This window comes from Myodes glareolus, chromosome 9, assembly GCF_982192425.1.
Source record: "Myodes glareolus chromosome 9, mMyoGla1.1, whole genome shotgun sequence".
NCBI classification, from domain to species: Eukaryota; Metazoa; Chordata; class Mammalia; order Rodentia; family Cricetidae; genus Myodes; species Myodes glareolus.
In genome coordinates this window covers 36,199,538-36,224,008 of record NC_142034.1, presented here as the reverse complement: position 1 = coordinate 36,224,008, position 24,471 = coordinate 36,199,538, and the positions used below count along the sequence as shown (strand labels likewise).

Genomic DNA, 24,471 nt, shown 5'->3' with positions numbered 1-24,471 from the left:
TGTCACCAACCAGCATTTATAGTTCCTTAACTCTAATAATATTTTTTTAATATAATAGTACTTCTGAAATCACAATGCCTCTTATGGGTGATTTATTTAGGTAATGTAATGGTTTTTCTTTTTTCTTTTTCTGAAAACTGTTATTAAATCAGTGGTGATCATTGCCATCCCAGAGCCGAGGGAACTAACTTGTCAATAGCTTGCTGTAAAAGTTTTGTGATCTCAGAAGATGCAGGAGGCGTCCATGTGAATCATTTGAAATGTTGGTCATGTGGAAGACAGAGTCTAACAAGGATAAAGAGAAGAGCCTCACAGATCCAAAACTCACCTGCATGGGTTCAAGATTCAAGGTTCAATGGCAGCATGAAGGCAAGAAATGTAGGAGTTTTGATGATGTGCAAGGTTGGTAAAATCATTGATGTAGCCAGACATGGTGATACACTCCTGGAATCGCAGTGTTCAGGAGGGTGAGGCAGGAGAAGCCTGGGTCTGAAGTCAGCCTGGGCTACAGAAACAAATCAGTGCTCTGGAATGGATTTGTAGTCAGTTGGTAGAGTTCTTGTCTGCCATGCATAAAGCCCTGGTTCTGTGCAGCATTGCATGAACGGAGCATGGCATGGATTACACACCTGTAATCCCAGTAGAGACAGGAGGATCAGAAGCTCAAGAATATCCTCCAGTATCCATAGTCTCATACAGTCAGACTCTGTATCAAAAAATAAAATCATGTGGTATCACTAGGCCAAAGTTGTCAATAGGAAGAGGTTCCAATGCAAATGCAGACTCATCTCTGGCTGGGTGTGGTGGTGCACACCTTTACTCCCAGCACTCAGGAGGCAGAGGCAGGAGGATCTCTGAGTCCGAAGCCATCTTCTCTGCCTCCTGTCCAGAAACGTGCTAACTACATCTGCCCATATCTCATGCTTGAAGAGGGAAATATGCACACAAGCACGCAATGAAAACGAAAGGGATCCCAAACCTACGTTCTTACGGTTCCTTTGACTATGGGAGTCTATGATCAGTGTGAGATGACCGTTTGTCTACAAGGTTGTTCTCCAAAGACAGTGTTCAACAGAGGGGAGCCAATCACCATCGATGGCCTTTGCTGTGTAGATTCTTACCTCCACGGCAGCGATGAGGTCTGATCTCTGCGGAATGGACCTGCAGGGCCGGCAGTACTCCAGTCCCCGAGGTCCTGCAGTTCAAGCATGAGAAGAAACACTGGTTGGAAGGTCTGGGCACAGGAAGAGCCACACTGAGGCTCCTGGGCCTCTGTCCTGCTTGCCGCCTGCACTTGTGCCCTTTCTTTCCCTGTAGTCATGGCTGCTTGCTTGCTCCTGACTTCTTCCTCCAGAAGTATATTAATCCTCTCGACAACCCCAGAACGTAGACATTGGTATGTTCCATTTTCGAGGTGGGGGTGGGGGCATCAATTCTTCACTTGCTCACCCATCTCTCCCCCTACTGCTCCCTGTCATACCCGCTGCTGCCTGGGCCTGTTTATTTATCTGTGTTTGCTTACAGGGAGGCTTTGCCCGGCCCTGCCCTGTCAGATCGGCCATTCCTGCTGTTGCCTTGTCCCGTGTTTCCCAGGAATCTTCTACTTCAGCCAGTGTTTAACCCAGCCTCTCTCTTCTTGCTGCCCTGATCACCTCGTTTTGGCTTGGAGAATCTGACAATACAAAAATGCTGGCACATTTGGAAGACTTTTTGCGGGGTGGGGGGTGTAGGGCTGTCTCAGATCTGCGTCCTTTTAGGTAGGGTGTTGTTTCTACAGCACCTGCCCAGGGAGAGACAATAACTCCCCCTCCTCTGAGACAAACCGAGGCATGATTTCACCAAAGTCGACTCTGGGGAACCATTGAGTTTGGGGGGCTTAATAAGAGAATATAGAAAGGGGTTTCCTACAGGAGCATAGGTACTCCCGGCCAAAGGTCACACCAAAAAGTCTTTACCCAGCAGGGTGGTGTCTGTCTCATAGGCCCACAGAGGGACCCGCACACACCCCTAGTCCTCCCCAGCCTATACATTCTGGTCCCTCCCCAAGGCCACGTGCAGTTAGGGCAGAGGAGCCCACCACAGGCTGTAGTGAGCAGCCGGATGTTCAGGTGAGGCCCCAAGATGGCATTTGTTTGTGTCGGAGGACAGTCCTGTGCAACACGTGGCCATCAAGGCTCACTTCGCCCTGAGCACTCGAGATCGGCTCTAAACCTTCTGTAGATCCTGGATCTTTCTTTCATTTAATATTGCAAATGATTATTTAAGGTCTCTTCTCTGACAGAGAATCACGGAAATGATGTTTGGATATTCGCCTATATAACCACTCATTTATAAAAAATTTAAAAGTCTTAGAGCTAAGGCCCTGGGCATAGCTTCAGGCTCCCAGTGTGAGTTGATTAAAGGGGTGCTCTGTTCCCTCTTTCTTCCCCTCCCCTTCTTCCTCCTTTTCCCACTCCTCCCCCTCTCCATTCTTCCCCTCCTCTTCCTAACGCTCTCCTTTTCTTTCCCCTCTCCCTCCTCTTCCTAACCCTCTCTTTTTCTTCTTTCTTTTTTCTCTTTGAGGATAAGGGTCTCATTCTATTGCTGGACTGGCCTTAAACTCCCAGCTCTCCTGCTTAAGCCTGAACTGGGATTGCACACATCACTCCTGGCTGGAGTACGTCTAATGGTGCAGAGCTGAGCCAGAATGAGGCTCAAAGTGCTAATAAACACACCAAGACCCACTTTAAAGTTGCTAATCCCAGAATCTGCTTGCCTTGGCAATGGCCTCCAGGATTTATGATTTCCCGCCTGACAGTTTTCTCTTTTATTCCAATATGAAGGTAAGTCAGGCAAATTCACAGCCTTTTAAAAAGAGTCTTGGACAAAACGTTTTGACGAAACCAACAGCCGCATCAAAAGCAGAAGATGAGGACTGACTGGGGATGTACCCACAAAGTACTCCAGGAAACTGTGACCGGTGCGTTCAGTCAATCGCTGATCCTCTTCATCGGCTGCCCTGATTTCCATCTCCCTCCTCATCAGCAGGATTCACCCTGTCCATAGAGAAAAATCTTGCAGAGACCTCAGCAATCAAGGAGCGGCTCCACGGCCTTCTAGCCGGATTGTTCTATCTTATTTTAGCACCTTACATTTTCCTGCCCCCGCCGGCCCTGACAGTCCCGCATTGAAATCAGTCTGTAAAGTCACTCCGCGAAGGGAAGCGCTTGTCAGCCTCAGAAGATCTGAGCGGTCCCACACCTGGGCCTTTGCAGTGGGCACTTCAAAGGCAAAGCAATCTAGTCACAGAGGGAGGAAGGTTAACAGAAATTATGACTTTTCGGGGTCTGGACTACTTTGAAGACCAAAGCGTGTTTGATCCTCGCTCTGATACCGGCTTCCTGATCGCACCACGTGGAGCGCATTGAGTGGCAAGTGCTTCGTTCTCTCGTTCTCGCTCACGCCACCTTCCAATCAGCATAGCCTCGAGACAATGCTTACCAAATGCGGGGCCAGTACAGACCTCCTCTTCAGGGCAGAGTTTCCAATTCATCTCACTAAGTAAAAGACATGGGCATTCGTGACAGAAAAGCTTTAAACTGTCAAAAATAAGAAATCTTAAAGATCACGTTTACAGATATCATCCAAAAAAGATATCTCACCGCATCCCCTGTGGGGCTTTATTTATACACTTTTTAACAGCACTGGGATCATTCTAAAAATATACATATAGTGAGTATATATGGTTGTGCCCTATTTTCACTTCTAATTATAACACGAGGAAGAGGCGCATACTTTGGGAGCTGATGTGAGTTCAGGGTTTAGTGAAAATGCGCCTCTCATTGGAGCTGAAATTTGGGACTGTGTTATTCCGCAAGCCTCGTCATTCTGCCAGTTCCTTTCGCCTTAGTAAGTTGAATATTACATTTTCCCTAGATTTTAGAGTTAGATTTTGATTTTAGATTTTGAACAGTGAATATGATTGCTTGCAGTTAGACTTTATGACAAAATAAACCTGAATCTGAGACATTTTGGGAACCAGGTGTTGTAGTGTACACACCTTTACCCCCAGCACTCGGGATGTGGAGGCAGGAGAATTGCTTTAAATTCAAGGCCAGTAGGGCTGCACAATGAGACTTAGTCTCAAAAAAAAAAAAAAATGCCTCGTGCTTGGTGAGACAGCTCAGCCAGTGAAGGTGCTTGCCACCAAGACTGACAATTCAGGTTCAATGCCCAGGACCCTCCACGGAAGAGATGTGATCATCTACCTCCATGCATGTGTTGTGAAATGCGTGCACACGCACACACAAGATAGATAAACTAATTTTAGAGTTGTATTTTCTTCCAGTTTGCACTGGGTTCACTACTTATAAAATATGTTTATTTAATTCATTAGCACGTTACAGACATCTAGCTCTCCATTCGGTACACTCAGCTTCCCTGAGGCAATGATGTAGAGATTCCATATTACAAATATTTATTAAACTTTTCCATGTTATATCAGTTTTCCTCCCACACACCCATACTGCAGTCCTGGTACAAGACACACGAGGAGTGGTAATCAAGAATTAAATCTCTCTTTTCAAAAACTGTCAAAAGCTTGCTCCATCAGCACCCAGCGACAGGAGGAGATGTCTGCAGTCTACACGCCCCTGGGAGCCAGGTTTTAATTTGTTGAGAACGAAGGCAAGAGCCTATAAAAAAAATCTTGGCAAAACACAGAACTGCTAATTTAATCAATTTTAGTAGTTAAAGCAGTGACTCCAAGCGCTAACACAATCTGTTAAAGAACTACTTTCCAAGGTAGGGGAGATTCATTTATTTCTGCGTTTTCTTCCCAGTTTTCCAATCTCAGGCTAAGTGGGAAGCCATGGCTCTCCCACTGAAAGCCTCCTCCGCAGACAGCCGAGGAGCGGCTCTGCCGATCCCCTGAAGGGTTTGCAGGGACAGAACCACAGCTGACTGACCCTGAGGAAGACACCCATCCACGAGCACAGGAAGACGTGAAACTGGAAAGAAAACCATCCCAATATGTCACATAAAAAAAATTAAAATAAAATAAAATCCAGCGGGAGAACCATGAAGCTTCAGACATAGCAATTGTTTGAGGTTATAATTTTAAACTGGTATATGGGTTAGATCTCTTGATGGTTTTGATGCTTTGGAAAAAAGTCTAATTTGCTCAGAATAACCTGTAAATAAGGTCGTCCATTTAGCTGTAGTGAAAACTGGAGGCCAGTTACGTTCGTAGAAATAGAAAGTGGAATTAGAATAAGTTAGAATTCACTTTTTTTGTGTGTGTGGCATGGGGGTTGGGGTGAGAAGACAGGATCTCTCTATATAGCCCGGCTATCCTGGAACTCACTCTCTAGTCCAGGCTGGTCTCTGCCTCACGATTGCTGGAATTAAAAGCCTGTGCCACCATGCCCAGCTAAGAATTCACTATTTTTAACATAAAACATATGAACTGTGCTAAATACAATTTAGAGGCTTTAATCTATGTGAACTAAGTCTGACCTAAGTGTGCAAGGTGTACTTTTGTCCCAAGTAGCACCATTTGCTTCATTGCCTTGATTTCAAATTCTTTAGAAAAATAAAAGTTACTTATTAAAAAGAAAATAAAGTGCAGCCTGGTTTCCTAGTGAGTTCCAGGACAGCCAGAGCTACATAATGAGACCCTGTCTCAAAAAAGAAAAGAAAGAAGGAAGGGAAGGAAGGAAGAAGGAAAGAAAGGAAAGAAAAAGGGGAGAAAGAAAGGGAAAGAGAGAGAGAGAGAGAAATTGCCCTGAACCTGGGGAAGGGGCTAAGGCTTCCTGTGCCCCAGAAGGCTCCACCTCTTGCTGATTTTGACATTTCCCTGTTCTCATTGCCTCTCAACTGGATTCCTTCGGCCTCAGTATAGAAGTGCTAGGTTCCAAGTATGTTTGTCATTCCTGGTACATCCTTTGTACCCTCACAAAAAGCTGTACTCTCAATGAGACTCAGTACCTGGGCAATGGTTGCTATAGCAGAGAAAGGCTTTTGGGATACAAGAAATCAGAACACTGGCACTCTCAGAGCATGATCTTTTTGCAAGATCTATGTGTCCCCTGAGCTGGATAATGCGTCCTTGGACCAGAGGAATGAAGAACCACGAGCTAAGAAGCTTAGACAGTAGTCGTCAAAACTACGAGAAATCTAAGAGTAGAGAGATCCGTGTTGCAGACCCAAAGAGAGCCCCTGGGGGTTCAAGAACCCAAGCTTCTTACCCAGACTACCTAGGTTGGGAGACCACAGGGAGAACAGAGGTAGCCCTGAAGCATCCTCTTGGCGCTGGTGTGTTATGTGGAGAAATAAAAGGCTTTCCAAACATCTCCGAGTAACTCAGACTGAGGGAAGGGACTTGGGCACCCCACCTGGTTCTGTCCAGCTCAGGAAGTGTAGAACATTAAGGTAGAAAGAGGCTGTAACAGGACACTCCAGTCTGAAAACGCAGACAACACTATCTGAACAATGACGAGGAATCAGGAGATGCCAATGAGGACCGGTAGAAAGGGTGGGGCACTGTCTACCTCACTCTGACACTGTAGCATCAGTCCCTAGGTGTCAGAAGAAAAAGCCATGGGAATTCTAAAGTGACTAGATGGCACACACACACAAAAATTGAATAAACAGGGGGCTGGAGAGATGGCTCAGCAGTTAAGAGCACAGGCTGCCTTTCCCAAGGACCCGGGTTCAAACATTCCCAGCACCCACATGGCAGCTCACACCTGTCTGTAACTAAGTTCCAGGGAATCTAATACCCTCACACCAAGGCACATAAAATTAAATTATTCTTAAAAACAAACAAACAAACAGGGCCAGGTAGATGGTTCAGTGCATAAACATGCTTGTTAAGAAAGCGTGAGCTCTGAGCGTGACTCCGTAGAACATTAGTGATAGTCAGATGCCGTAGCAACAAGTGTCTATAATCTTAGGGCTTCTACAGGTGGGATGTGGAAACCAGAGAGCCCCTGGAAATCTGAGGGACAGGTAGCTTGGCGTATGCAGTAGAACAACAGCAAAGGGACCCCATCTCAGACAAGGTGGAAACTGGGGACTAGCATCCTGGGTTGTCTCTGGTCTCCAGAAATATGCTGTCGCACACACGTGTCCATACTCACACAAGTGAGTACACATGTGTGTGCGCGCGCGCACACACACACACACACACACACACACACACACAGAGAAATTTTTAAAATATATTTTTATAAAAAAAAGTTGAGAGGCTGTAATGATGTCTTAGCAGTCAAGAGTGTTCACTGCTCCATCAGAGAACCAGAGTTCAGGTGCTGGCACCTACAACAGGAGGATCGCAATGCCTGTTAACTCCAACTCCAAGAGATCCAGTACCCCCTTGTGGCCTTAGTAAGTGATTGCACCCACACGTACTACACACACACACACACAGAGAGAGAGAGAGAGAGAGAGAGAGAGAGAGAGAGAGAGAACTCTATTTTAGTCTTTTATTTTTTGAGACTGAAATCTACTTACATCATTTCCCACTCCCTTTCCTCCCTCCAAGCCCTCCCATATACCCCTCCTTGCTGTCTACTAAACTCATAGCCTCTTTTTACATTAATTGTTGCTACTTCCATCTATAAAAATATTGAACACTTTACGAATTTGCATGTCATCCTTGTGCGGGGCCATGCTAATCTTCTCTGTATCACTCCAATTTTAGGATACATGCTGCCAAAGCAAGCACTAAAATAAATACTTTTTTAATGAAGAAATCGAACTGGGGAGGAGTGGAGCCAGGTCCGTTTCTGCAATACTGGTGTAAACCGTGACATTTGTGCCAGGATGTGCCTCCTATAGATCCCCAAGGTGGTTCACTCCTGGAAACTGCTATGTTTCAGACTTTGACTATGAGTTGGACACACCATAGGATGAAAAAGAAAGATAAATCTTTGCTGTCTCTGGTCAGAATCATCCTCAGATCGGAATCACAGTCTCCTTTAGGGGTGGGGTTAATTATCTTAGTTTTTTTCAAGAACAAGTCGACTGATTCATCAGGATTCTAGAAAGAACCAAAGGATTGTCTTATGTCACCTGCTCTCATGAACTGCTCAGTTGGTTTGACAGAGTGCAGCGGTCATTTTTCTCCATTCCTGGGGCAAAATAACCCCACATGTCACTGTCATGGCTCCCCACCAGCTCTGACACCCCTGATGCCTTGGGATGCAGGCAGTGGGAGAGGCAAGGGACAGCAGAGGGGCTCCAGAAGTGTACTGGCTTCTCCTATTGCTTCCAAGCTGGTCTGTATCAAAACCATTCAAGATGAATGACCACATCCCATTCGCTTTCCCCCGGCACTGGGGATCAAACCAGGTCCTTGCACAGGCAGCTCCCACAGCTGAGCTACAGCCCCAGCCCTGTGGATTCTATTTTTAAAGATTTTTCGAGGAAGGCAATCTCCAATAACCTGTCCAGCACATGATCTATATTTTTTAATGTTCTTCCTTTTATCAAATCTAAACCTCAGCTTGTCCCCTTTTGCTCCCTTTTCAGTGAATTGTGATTTTTAAAGCTATAACATACAATTTCATTTTGAAATCCTATTTGGAGCTTAAACATTGGATTTTGGTTTATAGATAGCATTTATTCTGCCAGAGATGCTGGGCCATTTGAAACATCTCTGGTAAAATGGGGCTTCATGGCTTGAGTCTGAAAGGCAGGTACTGATCACCAGTGTATTGACTTGATCGGAGTCCGGGATAGGTGGATGCCGCTCCCAGTGTCTGTCTGTACTCGGAAGCTGTCTCCTGTGCACTCCTGTGCGGTGAGACCAGGAGATAACAGAAGAAGCTAGCTACCCCATCAGATGTGAGGAAGGGAAGAAAGAATAGGAAGCAGAAATTAAGCTCTGTGTGATGGCCGTTTACAGTCCCAACATTTGGGAGGCTGAGACAGGAAGTTGGTGCGTTCGAGGCCAGCCTGGACTACAAAAATGAGACACTGTCTTAACATAAGGAGAGCAGCTACCACCTGAGGCAGAACACCCCACGCAGGTCAGAACAGAAACAAAGTATGATGAAGAGCCGGGCGGTGGTGATGCACACCTTTAATCCCAGCACTTGAGAAACAGAGGCAGGTGGAGCTCTGAGTTCAAGACCAGCCTGATCTACAGAGGGAGTTCCAGGGCAGGCTCCAAAGCTATACAGAGAAACCCTGTCTCAAAAAAACAAAAAGAAAAATAAAATTGTGATGAAGACTATCCTATAGTCTCCACGGGAATCTTAGACGTACAGTTGAGACAGTAGGCGAGATGAGTTGGAAATGAGTGCTCCATTATAGGCTGATAAGACAGCCAGAAAGATGCTTAAGCGACAAAGGGTAAAGGTTAGTGTAAAGTGAGCATTAGGGCTTAGCTTTGCCAGTGATACTTTAAATTGCACGTGTAATATCAAAGCAGATTCTCTTTGTATATAGCAGAGTAAGCATGAGGATTATGGCAGCGTTGTGCTTGCTACTCACCCGCCATGTGGATGGTTTCTTACACAGGGTCGGTGGTGATGGCCGTGGAGGGGCAGACAGCAGGAGTGAGCAACTTCCTGTTCTTGGACACGTAGGTGCTCTATGGAGGATCACGGGGTGTTGCAGTCCAACTAAATCATGGCAAAATTCGGAGAAAGAACATACTGTTTTGCAAAATATTTTATTTTTTAAATTTGCAGTGTGGCTAGCATTTTTTTTATTACATTTATTTATCGTTACTCATTTTGTGCTCGTCTGTGCAGGTCAGAGGACAGTCTGTCAGTGTTCACCTCCTATCACAGGGGTCCTGAGGGCTGAGCTGAGTTCATTGGGCTTAGAGTCGAAGGGCTTTATTCACAGAGCCTCCTTGTCCGCCTCTAATCTGTCGTGTGTCTCTTCACAACTTCTTTGTTGTTATTCCTTTGGTTTTGTTTGTTTGTTTTGTTTTTGTTTTTTGAGACGGGGGTTTCTCTGTGTAGCCCAGACTGTCCTGGAACTAGCTCCATAGACCAGGCTGGCAAGGAACTCAGAGATCCTCCTGCCTCTGCCTCCCAAGTGCTAGCATTAAAGGCGTGAGCCACCATTATCGGACTTTTTTCTTTCTTTCTTCTTGTTTAACGTTAGGTCTTGGTGAGATGGCTCAGTGCGCGAGAGCAAGCAGGAGGACCTGAGTTCAGACTCCACACTGGGAAGGAAGCGAACTGCAACCACTTGTGAATCTTTGACTCCAACACTGTAGGGAAGAGAAAGGACCGCTGGCCTCTGGCTTACTGGTTGCCAGCCTCACTTCATGTTCAATGAGAAACAGACTTGTTCTCAAGGGTGAGTGGTAAATGTCCCCTTCTGGCTTCCATGGGCTCCTGCGCACACATACCCACATGTGCCTATGTACCACCCCCCAACACACACACACACACACACTCACACACACACACACATGTGCCTATGTACCACCCCCCCAACACACACACACACACACACACACACACACAAAGTGAAGAAAAAGCGTATGAAGACGAAGAGATCCACCCCTATGAACACTGGATCAGTTTGCTCTTCTATCTCTAGGCCGCTATGACAATTTCCAAATGGAATCCCTTCTTCCCTAAACCCTCGCCTACCCGTCTTCTCTTCCCCTCAATTCCGTCCCCTCTTCCTCCTCCAAACAGCTGTGAAACTTACTTTGTGAGGCCCCACCCTCTCATTTACTGAGGAATGAAGTCCCGATTGTTCCAACTGGCTCGTCCTGGAACACTCTAGAAAAGTCCACCAATCTCTTTGGTTCTAGCACCTTTCTCCTATAGTAGGTCCAGTGGAGACACCTGGGATATCACGTGCCTTGACCCTGGCTATTGATCTTGCAGCCCAAGAAGAGATGTCTTACAGACAGTAAGAACTGTCCAGCAAGGCAGAGCCCTCCTCAGGAAAGGACAGATGGCTGACGCTTACAGGGGTGGCCTCCTTCTTTAAGGGCATTGACCCAGGGGACTGTGAGTTCAGTGATCCAGATGTCCCTAGCCTGGTCAGAGTCCTAACTTGGTGTAGCAGAGCTGACTGGCTAGAGAGCGGCCTTCTTTGGAAATCCGCTGTGTGAGAATGAGGTCCTGCTCCTAGGCCTTCTGGCCCGCTGCAGGCGAGGGAGTGTCTGTTTTTGCTGCTTCACCTTGTTTAGGTGACTAATGATTGTTAGTTCTCCTTTTTCAATGGCACCAAAAGCCAGAGGGAGGGGCTGCGCGGCAGGCTCAGTGGCTAAGAGCACTTCCTGCTCTTCTGGAAGGCCCAGGCTCAGTTCCCAGCATCTATGTCAGGCAGCTCACAACTGCGTATGACTTCTGCTCCCGGGATTGCAACACCTCTGGCCTCTGCAGGCATTGGCACTCCTGTGGACACCGCACACGCACACAATTAAAAAATTAAATTAAATTAAATTCAAAAGAAAGCCAGAGAAAGCAGCCATTCAAATCCCAAATTGTTATAGAAATGTAATTTCCCTTGAAACTCTAAGTGCCTCTCCAGTTCACCTATTCTGGGTTCATCCAAGCACTCAGAATCAAACCCGGCACATGCCAGGCGAAGCTCTCTTAACACCTGAGCTACCCTCTCAGCCTTCTGCTGTCAGAAATCTTAGCGATTACACCACAACCTCTTAGAAGCAACGTTTATTATTAGTGACCAGGTCTTCATTGTAAGCCAGGAAGGACATGATCTTGTGCAAGACAGTGCACTGCAGTTGAAGGCATTTCTCAGCGAGGGGTCCAATCCCAACATAACCACGCTTCTTCAGTACACATACTGAGCCGGATTCTAACACGAGCTCCCCAGGATGCCTCTGCCTAGCAAAGTTCCAGAAACATGGGTGTAGTGGTGAGCTTACTGTCACTCTTACATGAGATACTGGATGCAGACAACCTGGATCTCATGAGGAGGTTTGTTTCGGATCATGGTTTTGGAGATTCTAGTCCAAGATCAAGTTGGCACATTGCTGTGGGCCTTGAGCAAGCCTCACAGCCAGGAAGTATACAAGTACCAGACTGGGGGGGGGGGGGGGAGAGAGAGAAAGAGAGGAAAGAGACTATGTCTCTCAGCGACCTAAAAACTTCCCACAGGGCTCCTTCTCAGGTACCACTACCACAGGGACCACATCTTTCCCACGGGGACCACATCTTTCCCATGGGGACCTTTGCACATAACCTTTGGAGGAATCTTCAATATACGAACTATAGCTATTGATTTTAAGCCAGTTCTCAAACTTGTGTGCCAGAACCACCTGATCAGCTCCCTTAAGCCCAACTTCTTGCTCTCCCCCCTCTGAATTTCTGATTGCAGGACTAAGTTCTAAGGCTGATGTTGTTGGTAACTTCTAGGCACTGCTGAGCTGTTTTTATTTTACAACTTCTACCTGTAGGAGGACTATTAACGGGACCTGGCAGCACACACCTTTAACCTCAGCACTCAGGCAGGGGCAAGCAGATACTTTGAGTCCAAGGCCAGCCTTGTCTGCAGATTGAATACCAGAACAGCCAGGGCTACACAGAGGAACTCTGTCTTCAAAAACCAAGTAACTGCTGGACAGTGGCAGTGCTTGCCTTTAATCCCAGCACTCAGGAGGCAGAGGAAGGCGGATCTCTGGCAGATCTTTGGTGGATCTCTGTGAGTTCGAGGCCAGCCTGGTCTACAAGAGCTAGTTCCAGTACAGGCACCAAAAGTACACAGAGAAACCCTGTCTCATAAAACCAAAGCCAAAATAAAAACAACCAAGTAACCAATCAAAAAATAACTCTCTCTCTCTCTCTCTCTCTCTCTCTCTCTCTTATATATATATATATATATATATATATATATATATATATATATATACATACATACACACACACACAACTATCTAAGTCAGGCATTGCTGGGAGTTTGAGGCTAATCTGAACTACATATTGAATTTAAGGTCAGCCTGGGCTATGTAATAACACATAAATATAAATATGTTAAATACTTAATGTATACAAAACATACCTGGAGATAACTAGGGTTGCCGCTGGCTCCCTTCTCTAAGGTGACATCAAGGACACTGGCTTTGCCTGCTCTGCCACCATTAGTGGACAGTTCACTTCTGGTCCCCAAGTAGCCATATCTCCAGTTTTCACACCTGTGGTCAAGGCAGGCTCTGAGAAGAGGGCCCAGCTACAGTCTGTTTCTGTTAAGAGGAAACAAGAGCTTCTTTGGAAGTTCCCCCGCTCTTGCAGACTTCTAGTTTTACTTTCATAAGTCCATATCACTTCAGTTATTGCAACAATGTCTGTATGTAATATATTCTTTCGAAAGCCAGTTTATGGAAAGGGGTCAAGACAATCCAAAGTCCTCCCTGAGAGTATCACAAAAATCCAGCAAATGAGGAAACACCCTTCACAGTGCTCACGTGTTCCTTCCTAGGAAGGAAGCCAGATACTTTATTTATTTATTATTTTTTTTTGGAGACAGGATCTCATGCATCCCAGGCTGGCCCCAAACTTGCTATATAGCCAAGACAACCTGGAATTTATAATCCACCAGTGCTGGGATTATCGGCAGGTTCCTTAGGATTTCCATTGCTGTGATGAAGCACCATGAGCAAAAGCAACTTGGGTAGGAGAGGGCTTATTTGGCTTCCACTTCCACACCACAGCTCATCATTAAAGAAAGTCCGGACAGGGTTAGGGACCTCCAGGAGCTTGGAGGCGGAGCTGAAGGAGCCATGAAGGTGCACTGCTTCTCTTGCTCATGAAGGAGCAAGCACTACTTGCTCCTCACCGTTCTCTCTGTTCAACCTGCTTGTTTGTTTTTTTTCTCTTTTTTTTTGTTTGTTTGTTTGGTTGGTTTTGTTTTTTGAGACAGGGTTTCTCTGTAGCTTTGGAGCCTGTCCTGGCACTCATTCTGTAGACCATGCTGGCCTCCCACTCACAGAGATCCGCCTGCCTCTGCCTCCCGAGTGCTGGGATTAAAGACGTGCACCACCACGGCCCGGCTCTTTTTGGTTTTTCAAGACAGAGTTTCTCTGTATAACCTTGACTGTCCTAGAATTTGCTCTGTAGACCAGGTTGGCCATAAACTCATAGAAATCTACCATCTCTGCCTGCCAAGTGCTGAGATTAAAGGTGTACACCACCATCACCCAGCCAGTGTGCTTCCCTATAGAACCCAGGACCATCAACCCCAGGGGAAACCCCACCCACAATGGGCTTGGCCCTCCCCCAACAATTACTAATTAAGAAAATACCATACAGGCTTACTGACAGCCCGTTGTTATGGAGGGAATTTCTCAATTGAAGCTCTCTTCTTCAAATGCTGTGTCTAGCTGACATAAAACTGGTAAACACAACAGGTGTGTGCCTCCGTGCCTGATTTATGAACTGGATTTTCTCACTTAAAAAGGAGGACATATACACTAATGAATCAAAACTGCGTTCAATGGAAACTACTTCTCTCTTCCATCCTAGATCCCTAGCGAGAGGAGGGAGGAATCTGAACCCATTCCTCGGCTACTGTTTCATTAGATCTCCAGGCCTGTGTTTAAGTATCTGAGAAGAAGACAGGGAAGAGTTAAAAGTGGGAGCTCTGTCTTCACTGAAGTTTCTGAAAGCATCTGGAGAGACAGCTAATCAGAGGGACCGTCTGGGCGGCCTGAGATCAGAGTGTAACTCCAAGAGTGTGACATTCTACCAGCAGACCTCACAGGTTTATGACAGTCGGCGGGCTCTGAAGGGCAGGGTAGCTTTGATACCACAAAGCTTCAAGGTCATGAGTGTCTTGGGTGGTAAAAGTCCAGCTCTGAGGCCCGGTGCCACCAAGCGCTTTTAATCAGATGGAGTGTAGTAGCACTCCTGGTGGAAGCAAAAGAGGGCTGTGGATGGCTGTCAGCTGGCAGAGTGCTTGCCTGGCATCTGTGAGACCCTGGCTTCAATCCCCAGGACCACATTGAACTGGACATGGTGGAGTATGCCTTGAAATCCCAGCATCGGGAGGTAGAGGCAGGGGGATAAGACATTTAAGGTTATCTTTGGCTACATAGTGTTCATAGCAAGGCTGAGGTAAGTGTGAGCCATATAAGACCCTGTTTCAAAACAGAGCAGGGCGGGGAGGGAGAGGAAGGGGCGGAGAGAGCAGAATCTGTACCTCATCCTCAGTGGTCACTGCAGCATGAGAGGACACCCCCACGGAGTGGCAGTGTGACTTTGGGGACAGGGTCCCTGGCCACTTAACCGGTTCCTACAGATGCCATCTCCTCCGGTGTTGTGAGGGTTTGCTCAGGTCACATGCTTAGCCATAGAGCCTTGTTCATGGCTGTCTCCCATGTGGGATTCAACCGGGTGTGGAGCTCCCAGGAAACCACCTTAGCAAAGGACAATGGATCAAGGGGAGGGAAAAAAGTCCAGCAATAGCAGATGCATGCAGGAGAGGGGAAGGGGTGGCCCGAGCCAGGAGAATGCTGTTTGTTTTCATGGAGGCAAATAGATGTCTCTGCTCTCAGGCCTCAGAGGACATAAACCACCCAGGCCAGACAGGGACTGAAGCTGGAATTCATGGAGGGTTTTGCCTGCTTAGCAGAGGAGATTGGACTTCATTTCAGGGGTCCGGAGAACAATTAGAACTCTATGAAGATTAATCCAGAGCTCTGTGCAAAGGAGTCAGAAAGGGGGTGCTCCGAGGAAGAGAGGGTAATTAAAAAGATGATGCACGGACTGTGGGAGAAAGCAGATGGCTCTGGAATCCGATGGTAGCACCGAGAATGGAAACGAAGAAACAGATGTGAAGGAGACGCTTGGCAACAGAGCCATCCCAGGCTATATAAAGCACCTGCCTGCCCAAGGCTTCCGTGGTTTCAAGTCCAAACACCAGAGTTTCAGAGACTTTTACCACAAGCGCCTTACCGTGTGCAGCCCACAAGCCTCTGGCCTGTTCACGGTTGCTCGTCGATACCGTTCTAAACAACTGAATGCTGCCCTGTGATCGAAGTTCCGATTGTTCCGAGCCACACACTGGACGGTGCTTTCCCCAGCAGGAGTATCTCCACTGATTTCCTGCTCCCCAGCCACTTTACATGTGCGGATTCTGTGCTATTTTACCATCTGCTCATGTTTAGAAACCAAATAAATAATTAATAAAAGTACACAATACGTAGCAAACTGACAAGCTATCGTTTCTGTACTGTCGCTAACAAATGTTCATTCTCACATCAGTGATTGATTTTCCATAGCTATTGATTTAAAATATTTATTCTCCATAAGGAAGATAGCGTTTAAAAATTGGGGGGGGGGAGTAATGTGCAAATAAATTCACTAAAAAGTGATAACCAGATCCTCCCCAGGATTTGAAGAAAACCTGTAACATGGTTTTGTTCTTGCCACTACCCTGGAATTCAGTTTTTTTCCTCATGTGCTTGTAGGTGAGTGGGGGCTGGGATGTGCGTGTATGTATGTTTGAACTTGTGAGTGTATGTGTGTGTATGAGTGTGTGTTTGACACTCAAGTTCCCCACTATCACTCTCCTCCTTAATCATTAGGGCAGGGTCTCTCAGTTGAACCCAGAACTTGTTAACACGGCTAGTCTTGCTGGCCAGCTTGCTCTGCGGATGCCCTGCCTGCCTGCAGAGCGCTGGGCCGCCACACCCACCCAGCAGTTACATGGTTCCTGGAGATCCAAGCTCCAGTGTCACGCATGTGCAGCCAAGTGCTTTGCTCATACGCCATCGACCCAGATCCGGGAAATCAGAATTCGGATGCTAAATTCAGAACCAAAAATTAGAAACCCGTAAGTCAGGAGTAGGGGCACACGCTTGTGATACCAGAGTGCCAGCGGCAGTAAAAACAGAAGACCGCAAGTTCAAAGTCAACCTCTGCTGCATAGAGAGTGGACAGTCAACCTGGGCACTTCTTGTCTCAAAAAAAAAAAAAAATTAGAAACACTTAAAATGATAGTATAAATGAACAAGTCTAAGGTTATAATTTATCTAGTAGCCCCAAAATAATACTACTTAATAGTTAGGTGATATTAAGCTTGATTTTTAAAAATATTTTACATCTTTATCTTCTGTGAATGAATGCTGTATCTACATGTACATATGTGCACCCTGTGCATGCCTGGTGCCCAGGGAGGCCAGAAGATAACAAAGGGTCTTCTGGAAGTGGAGTTACAGACGCCTGTGAGCTGCTATGTGGGTGCTGGGAATCAAACTCGGGCCCTGAAAGAGCAGCTCTTAACCAATGAGCCATCTCCAGCCTCTAACCCCGACTTCCTTGCTCATCTGTTAGTGGAGGGGAGTATTGCCTCCCTTTCTACGCTAAATGAAGCAATTCCTACTTAATTATACAACATGATACAAGTATTAACATGCTATTTTCCCGGTTATCTAAAATGCAGATACTGAGTGCATGTAACACTACCATTTATTCAGAAATCTAATTTTTTAAAATCAAAACACAAGTAAGGGTGTGGGAGGACTGGTGACCTGAATTCTATCCCCAGGATCCACAGGACCAACTCCACAACGGTAGTCTTCTCCAAACTCTCACTGTGGCATGCCTTCCTTCCCCATCACACACACACACACACACACACACACACACACACACACACACACACACACGGAGAGAGAGAGGGAGGGGGGAGGGAGAGAATAAATTCAAATTAAACAATAATAAAGTAGAAAAGCAAACTAAAGAGCACCCATGGATGTCCTCTGCTGTTTGCACACAGATGCAAAGATATGCACCCAATTTTTTTTTTTTTTTTACATCTTACTACATGCACAGATATCTGCAATGACCCAACAGAGCTGTGGAAGTTTCTGAGGGAGGGATTTCTCTAACTGGGTAGCAGGAGTGAAGAGGAAGTGTTAAGTCGAGGCTGTTGTTTGTTTATCTATTCCAGGCTCACCAGGCTGACCTTGAACTGACCTTCTGCCCCCCTCCTGAGAGCTAGGATGACAGGCTTGCACTATTGTGAAAGTTAATAATGCCAGCTGGACAGCATCTGGAATCACCTAGGAGACCAGTTTCTGGGCACATCTGTGAGGGGTAAGGAATTGTCCAGGTAGGGTCAATTGAAGTGGGAAGACCTGTCCACTGTGAGCGGCACTATTCCCTCGACTTGGATCCCAGACTGAATAACAGGGAGAAAAAGCTCTCTGAGTGCTAGCACTCAGCGTTCCCTGCTTTTGGACTATGTGGGTGAGGTGACCAACGCCTGCCACCTTGAGTTCCTCACCGTGATGGGCTGCACCCTAGCTCTTTGCCGTGATGGGCTGCACTCTAGTTCCTCACCGTGATAGGCTGCACCCTAGCTCCTTGCCGTGATGGGCTGCACCCTAGCTCCTTGCTGTGATGGGCTGCACCCTAGCTCCTTGCTGTGATGGGCTGCACTCTAGCTCCTCACCGTGATGGGCTGTACACTCAAACTGGAACTAAAACAAGCCTTTCCTTCCTGAAATCCCCTTTTCCAGATGTTTCTTTTTTTTTTTTTTTATCACAGCAACAGCAATCAAGACAACCACTATGCCTGGCTATACACATTTAAATGCGCTTAGAATTTTAGATCATGCTCATGTGTGACCTGTTTAAATTCTAAATCAGTCTTTGAGGATTTCACATTCGGTACAATTTACATCACAAGTGAAATGGGTTGCTCAAACAGAATCCAACAACAGGTTCTATCATCAATTTTTAAAATACTATTATTTAAAATACTATTAGTTTGACAGTCCTTTGTTCCTCCTTGGAAAGCGTCTTAGAGAAGATTCAGCTGGCTGAACCTGGAGTTAAAGCAATGTCACTATAGACATCTCCCTTTCGCGTACTAGGATATTCAAAACATCTCAGCCTGGCGGTCGATGGTGGTGCACACTTCTAATGCCAGCACTCAGGAGGCAGAGGAAGGAGGATCTCTGTGAGTTCAAGGCCAGCCTGATCTACATAGTGAGCCTCAGACCAGCCAGGGATACTAGTGAGATCCTACTTAAAAATAACAATAACTTTTTTAAAGCCCTTGTCTTATCCTGAGTTTACCACTCCCCTCGGATCTGCACAGCTCTGTGACTGTATTTGAAATTGAAAGTAGCAGAATGTACCATGTGGGGCGTGTGGCAGAATGTAAAACACAACTAATCTCAGCTCTCCAGGGAGTAGGGAGATCACTAACTCCCATATTCTTTTCAGTTTTCATAAGTGTAGTAAGCAATGACTTTTTAAAAGATCTCCCGACAGGTTACATGGTTTTCCATTAGAGATGAAACACTGGGCCTGGCTGCACGTTCCTGTAGTTCCAGCCACTTGGAAGGCCTGAGACTGGAGGACAGGCTAGAGTCCAAGAGTTCGGGTCCAGCCTGGGCAATATAGCAAGCTCCTTAGAAAAGGAAGTAAGGGCTGGGAATGAGGCTCGCTTAGTATGCACAGGGCCCTGAGTCTCCAGCACCACATGAACCAGGCATGGTGGAGCATGCCCATAGTTTAGCACTGGGCAAACCAAGGCCAATCAGAAGTTCAAGTCTCCTCGCTACCTGGCAAAGTTCAAGGTAAGTCTCAGACACTGTCTCAAAATAAAGCTTTTCAAAAGTGCAAAACTTTATGTTTTGTTTTGGTTTGGTTTGATTTGGTTTGTTTTTTCAAGATAGGGTTTCGCTGTGTAGCGCTGACTATCCTGGAACTCATTCTGTAGACCAGGCTGACCCCAAACTCACAGAGATCTGCCTGCCACTGCCTCCTGAGTGCTGAAATTACAGGCATATGCTACCACTGCCCTGCTAAAACTTTATGTCTAAATACTAATCAGAGCTGTATTGGAGAGACAGCTCAGCAGTTAGAGCACTTGCTGCTCTTTCCGAGAATCTGAGTTGGGCTCCCAGAACCCATGTTTGGCAGCTCACAACTACCTATAACTTCAGCACCAGAGGATCTGATACCCTCTTCTGGCCTCCGTGAGAATCTGCACTAACAGATACACATTCACATAAATAATAAATAAAATCTTTTTTTTAAAGAAAATATCATTCATGCAGGGCAGTGGTGGCGCATGCCTTTAATCCTAGCACTTGAAAGGCAGAGGCAGGTGGATTTCTGTGAGTTCAAGGCCAACCTGTTCTATAGAGTAAATCTCAGGACAGCAGAACTATACAGAGAAACCCTGTCTCCAAAAAACAAACAAGTATTAATCAGTGGATAACACATTAGACAGGCAGGCATGAGGACCAGAGTTCAAATCCCCACCTCCCATATAAAAACAAACAAACAAACAAACAAATCAGGCAAGTTTGGTGACCTACCTATAATCCCAGTCCTCGGGAATTAGAGCTGGAAGATCCCCAGAGCAAGCTGGTTAGCTAAACTCATTAAATAAACAAGTTGGGTTGTTAGATTAGGAGAGCTGATGAGCTCCAGGCTCAGCAAGGGGGCTCAGCAAGGGATGTTGCCTCAGTCAATAAAATGGAAAGTGATTGAGGAAGACCCCAGATCTCAAACTCTGGGCTCTACATGCGCACACACGCACGCGCACACACATACACACATATATATGCACATTTAAACCTGCACACATATATGTCCGTACACATGCATGTCCATACACATGCATGCACATGCATGCATACACATACCAAAAAAGTATTTTTATGAAAGTGTTGGAGAACTAGATGCTTTATTCAGGGACTGTGAATAGTTTCTTCACAAAATGTTGAGCTAGAATGAGGTTTATTTAAACATTATTGAAATGTCAGCTTGCATTATTAAATTGGGCAGCATTTTAAAAAAAAAAGAGAGAGAGAGAGATATGGAACTGGACTTAAATGGTGGCAAATGACTTTAACCCAGACAGAGGCAGCTTATCCTACATAGTGAGTTCCAAGACAGCCAGGGCTATGTAGAGATACCCTGTCTAAAAGACAAAACAAACAAACAAAACAACAACAGCAAAGACAGATGTGTGAAATTATTTCCCAGAAATTGTCAGATAATTGCAACAGAGCGATAATGAGATTGACCAGATTACAGAAAATACTCTTTTCCAACAACTGCAGTTTGTGCCCATCTGAGAGCCTTTCTGTCAGATGAGAAATACTTGAACTCTTTTTCTTTCAGATAAATTAAGGAATTGAATCTTTGCAACTCTTTTTTTTCTGAAAAGAAAAAAATGTGTTAAAATACAAGATTGCCAAGACAGATACTGGCTTTTGAAAGAATACTAATAACTTTTTTGTGGCTGAGAACTTCTTTTTATATACAGAAGGAAAAAAAAAACAACTCCTGCTATTCTTAAGTGTTTTGAAGATCCAAAGAAAGACTTTTGATTGAGGCTTGTACACAATGCCGCCGCTCTTTCTCGTGATGCCAGCGCTGAGGAGGAGGGTACAGCGCACGTGTGCTCTAACCAGCCTCTGAAGGGCTCTGCTTACAGCGGAGTTTCCAGGAAGAAATGATGAATGCCTGCCACATAAGGATATTGTGAAAAGAAGGGCAAAACTTGGTGGTGAAGTGGGCCCACTGGACCAGAAAAATGTTAAGTGGAAAAACACTTCTCGATGTTTGTCTCAGTCAGTCTCGATTCAGCAGAAGGAAGAAAGGTGACGCGGTGGGCGTTTGCTGGTGTCCTGGCTGCCTGCCTTTCTTTCTTCCTATCCGCGAGGGCTACTCCTCATTGTCAACTTGAATGCATTTAGGAAACTGGATGTGTCTGAGGATGTTTCCAGAGAGGTTTAAATGGCATGGGAAGACCCAACCTGATTATGGCCAGCACCATGACATGGATTAAGGTCCCAAATTGAATAAACAGAAGGAAGGGACAACATGGCTCACTGGGTAAAGGCACTTGTTGCCAAGTCTTATGACCACAGATCAATAACCTGAACCCACGTGGTAGAAAGAGAGAAACAAATTCTGCAGGCTGTCCTCTGATCTCTGTGTACATGCCTTGGCATGTAGACACACACAAGCATAAAACACATACATAAATACAGGAGAAAGTGAGCAGAGCACCTGTACTGTCTATCTCTGTGTCCTGATTACAGGCAACATGGCTGGGCATCTCATATACCTACTAGCATGTCTTCCCTGTCATGGCAGACTGCATCCTAAACCCAGGAGTCAAACAAACCCCTCTGTTATACACGGACTGTGAAAAGTCCCCAGAGGTGCATGCATTCTTTTTTTTAAAAAAAAATATATATACAGTGTTCTGCCTGCATGCATGCCTGCGTGGCAGATGAGAGCACCAGATCTCATTGCTGATGGTTGTGAGCCACCGTGTGGTTGCTGGGAATTGAACTCAGGACCTCTGGAAGAGCAACCTTTGCCTCTAGAGGCTCATGCATTCTAACATTTAGTTTCCAGCAGAAGTGCTGTTTTAGAAACTCAAAGAACTTTGAAGAAGCGGAGCCTCCATGGAGAATGTGAGTGACTAGAGGCAGGCCTAGGGGGTAACCCCATCACACTTCCTGTCTGCCTTCTGTTCCCTCATTGCCAGTTGTCATAGTCAAAGTCCTGTTGTTGTCAAGAGACACCATGACTATGGCAACTCTTATAAAGGAAAGCATGGAATTGGAACTGGCTTATCGTTCAGAGGTTTAGTCCATTGTCATCGTGGCAGAAAGCATGGCAGCATGCAAACAGACATGGCGCTGGAAGGTAACTGAGAGTTCTATGTGTGGGTCAGTAGGTAGCAGGAAGAGAGAGGCACAGGACCTGACTTGAGCATCTGAGACCTCAAAGCCCGCCCCCAATGACACACTTCTTCAAAAAGGATCATTTTATTACTCATATTAGGACTTGTGTTTGTTTTGCAAGGACATCAAAGGGCAGGTGAAAGGCCTTCTACTTCTGTGTGGGCATCAGAGAGTCAAAGACCAGGGACATCTGGGAGTCAGACTGCCACCAGCAGCAGCAGAGTGTCACGGTACTGTGAAGTCTGTGATCTCAACTCCACAGCTCTTTAGACCCAACTTTTTTCAAGTTTGTCATTTTGTTGGGCCCCTAACACTGATTTGTACATTGAGGTAGGGATTCAGATGTTGGAGATGTTTCAGCCATTAAAGGCTAGGTTCACAACCAAAATGTCAAGAGAAATGGATTCAGGTACATGTAGAAGAAACCAGCAACACTGGGCACTTAAGGCAAGAGTCTATTTTTCAAATGGGTATTGTCATTTAGGATGATAACCTCCCTGAGTGCTTCTAGATATCTGCTTTGCTATCCTGATGGTACAGACCACAAAGGTCCCACAAATCATGGGAAAGGGGGAGAAGTATATAATTCTACTCTTGAAGAATAAATCTAGGAAACTGTACATACTATTTGTACTTCTACTCCGTTGGTTAGCCAGACATAGCTGCAAGAGAGGCGGGGAAATGTGGCCTTCATTTTCAGAGGTCAATGTAAACTCTTCTAGTACTGAGTTTAAAAGGGAAGAATAGAAGCTAAATATTAACAAGAATGCTCCCACTCACCTTCTTTTCCTTCCATTTTATATGTGTGTGATGTATTTGTGCATATTTACACATATATGGGCATGTGTATGTGTTCATGCATGTGGAGGTCAGAAGTTGATGTCAGGAGTCGTCCTGGGTCACCCCTCCACCTTATTCATTGAGGCAGGATCTCTCATTCAAAACCCAGAGCTTCCCAATGTGGTGGTGACTCTCCCAACCAGCTTACTCTGCAGGTCCTGTCTCCACCTCTCAAGACTGGAAGTATAAGCAGGCAACCTGGCATTAACATGGGTTCTGCAGATCTGAATCCAATCATTATTCTTTCATGTCAAAGCGTATTTTGTTTGTTTGTTTGTTTTGTTTTGTTTTGCCAAGACAGGGTCTCACTATGTAGCTCTGCCAGTTCTGGAACTCAGTAGGTAAACCAGTGTACCTACTGAGATCCACTTGGCTCTGCCTCCCAAGCGCTGAGATTAAATGTGTGCATCACCACGCCTGACTCATGTCAAGGGCTTTAATCAGCCCTCATGCATATTTCAGAATTCCTTTTTTTTTTGGTTTCATTATTGCTGGTTTTGATTTCTTATTTGTTTGTTTGGTCGGTTTGGTTTTCCAAGACAGGGTTTTCAGTAGCTAAGGAGCCAGTCCTGGAACTCGTTCTGTAGACCAGGCTGGCCTCGAACTCACAGAGATCTGCTTGCCTCTGCCTCCTGAGTGCTGGCATTAAAGGCGTGCGCCACCACTGCCCGATTTCATTGGAGTTTTTGTTTTGTTTTGAGATAGAGCATCATGTAGTCCACGGTGGCCTCACACTATGTAACTGAGGTTGGCCTTGAACTCCTGATCTTCCTGCCTCCACCTCCCAAATGTGTCACCCCATTAGCCCACAATTACTTTTTTTTTTTTTTTGCTTAAATATCCAGAGATGGTTTCTGTTACTACAGACAGGGATGATGCATGACTCCATGAGAGAAGCCTAAGGTGACACAGAGAGGCAGGACTGGTTGGCCATGTCTGGCGTTGCCACAGCTCCCAAGATATATATCAGAAACAAA

At 45.8% G+C, this 24,471-nt stretch overlaps 2 long non-coding RNA genes and 1 other non-coding gene across 5 annotated transcripts; all 3 read right to left on the bottom strand.

Moving 5' to 3' along the window:
* Nucleotides 1-7,233: 7,233 nt before the first annotated feature.
* On the bottom strand, nt 7,234-16,030 carry LOC125408461 (uncharacterized). Of its 3 annotated transcripts, XR_015003733.2 has the most exons (4): nt 15,879-16,030; nt 12,988-13,120; nt 9,481-9,611; nt 7,234-8,815 (listed from the first exon to the last, which is right to left on the bottom strand). It is a non-coding gene; the product is annotated as an uncharacterized LOC125408461 (long non-coding RNA). The 3 variants fall into 3 exon arrangements; XR_007234468.3 differs by lacking the exon at nt 15,879-16,030 and having other exon boundaries at nt 12,988-13,200; XR_015003734.2 differs by lacking the exon at nt 15,879-16,030 and having other exon boundaries at nt 7,234-8,811; nt 12,988-13,200.
* Nucleotides 7,603-7,708, bottom strand: LOC125408595 (U6 spliceosomal RNA). Its single transcript, XR_007234508.3, has one exon. It is a non-coding gene; the product is annotated as a U6 spliceosomal RNA (small nuclear RNA).
* On the bottom strand, nt 9,643-11,352 carry LOC148120822 (uncharacterized). Its single transcript, XR_015738777.1, has 2 exons — nt 10,663-11,352; nt 9,643-10,213 (listed from the first exon to the last, which is right to left on the bottom strand). It is a non-coding gene; the product is annotated as an uncharacterized LOC148120822 (long non-coding RNA).
* Nucleotides 16,031-24,471: the final 8,441 nt, after the last annotated feature.